The sequence below is a fragment of the Papaver somniferum genome, chromosome 7, assembly GCF_003573695.1.
Source record: "Papaver somniferum cultivar HN1 chromosome 7, ASM357369v1, whole genome shotgun sequence".
NCBI lineage: Eukaryota > Viridiplantae > Streptophyta > Magnoliopsida > Ranunculales > Papaveraceae > Papaver > Papaver somniferum.
The window spans coordinates 43,480,270-43,482,301 of NC_039364.1; positions in this window are offsets into that span (position 1 = coordinate 43,480,270).

Sequence of the window (2,032 nt, forward strand, 5' to 3'; positions counted from 1 at the left end):
CGAATCAAATCATCTTTGTTTCAATTGTCTTGTGTAGTTACATAAGATCTCATAGCAATTGAACAACTCTTTAACTAGTTCATTTGAGTCAATTGAACTAGTTGTGGTGAAGAAGAACAAGGTTAATATGAAATGCTCATATGGTTAACCTTTTGGGTTACTATGTTGAACCAACATACACGTACACGCTTGGGCATGGTTTTCACGAACCCAGTAAACGTCTACCCAAGTGTGTGTGACAAGCTAAGTTTTCGATCTAAAAGTTGAGAAATATTAACTTGAATCTAAATCAGGTTTTCATCTAACGGTGAATAAGGATTGCTTTGTAACTAAGGAAAAACCCTGATTTCAAGGATATATAAAGGAGACATCTAGCATTGTGCAAAACTAATCCACACACGTCTGTGTGCTACTAGTGCGCCCCCTAGAGTCGATCTCCATTAACCTTTGATTTTCTTCTCTAAAATCAGGTTAACGACTTAAAGACTTCATTGGGATTGTAAAGCCAGACCGATACTACTTTATCGTAGTTGTGTGATCTGATGTTGCATCTTCTATCGTACGAGTACAATCGATTGATTGGCTTGAGATCATGAGAGTTCTCCGATAGGCAAGATAAAAAAAAGTCACAAACATCTTCGTCTCACTGTTTGTGATTCCTCGACAATAAGCTTGTGTAGTCAGGAAGGATTGTATAAAGGTGATTGATTAATCTAGGCTGTTCTTCGGGAATATAAAACCTGATTATCAATTGGTTCCTGTTCACCTTGATTTTATATCAAAAGACGGAACAAAACCTAGGGTTTATCTGTGGGAGACAAATTTAAACTTTGATAGACTTTTCTGTGTGAGACAGATCTGTTTATTATCAAGTCTGTGATTTTGGGTTGCAGCAACTCTTGGTTGTGGGTGAGATCAGCTAAGGGAATCAAGTGCGCAGGATCCTGCTGGGATCAGATGCGTAGGAGTAAAACTGTACCTTGGATCGGTGGGAGACTGATTGGGGTTCAACTATAGTCCATTCCGAAGTTAGTTTGCAGTAGGCTAGTGTCTGTAGCGGCTTAATACAGTGTGTATTCAATCTGGACTAGGTCCCGGGGTTTTTCTGCATTTGCGGTTTCCTCGTTAACAAAATTTCTGGTGTCTGTGTTATTTCTTTCCGCATTATATTTTATATAATTGAAATAATACAGGTTGTGTGTTCGTGATCATCAATTGGAAATTCAACCTTTGGTTGTTGATTTATATTGATTGATCCTTGGACATTGGTCTTTGGTACCGTCCAAGTTATTCCTTGTATTTGATAAAGACTCGCTATTGTTTTTAGCTTGAGTAAAAATCAAATCAAGAGATAGATATTAACTCCTTGAGATACTTTTATCTTGATTGAGTGTGACTGTCTAGTTGATTCTCTAGCAAAGTATTTCGGAGTTAGTCCATACAGATTGCTAAGCGAAATATTGGGTGGTATTATTAGACCCCCGCTTTTTCATTAACTCCTTGAGATACTTATATCTAGATTGAGTCTGACTGTCTAGTTGATTCTCTAGCAAAGTATTTCGGAGTTATTCCATACAAATTTCCAAGCGATATATTGGGTGGTGTTGCTAGACCCCTGCTTTTTCACCTTTAGCTATTAAGGAATATATTTGAACAATAAAAGATAAGAGTTACTGCACATGTTCAAAGTATGTCGACATCTTTACTTTGTAATTCCTTTTTCATATTTACAATCTTGGAACCGATTTGCCACACTTCCAAACGAGTTTAAAATTGGTTTATCTGATTTCCAAGAACTATGTGATTGATCAAAAACATTCAATCACCATTCATGGGTTTGACGGTTCTACCAAAACAAGTTTTGGTTCTACCTCCATGTGGGTACTAGGATCGGTCACACTAGTTAGCAAAAGTTGGTTGACTAGGTACTAGAATCGGTTACCACATATATATGGTATAAACTTGTATTCGGTTGCACAAGTTATAGGATCGGTCACACCAATTACTAAAACTTGTTAACCTACTACAAGGA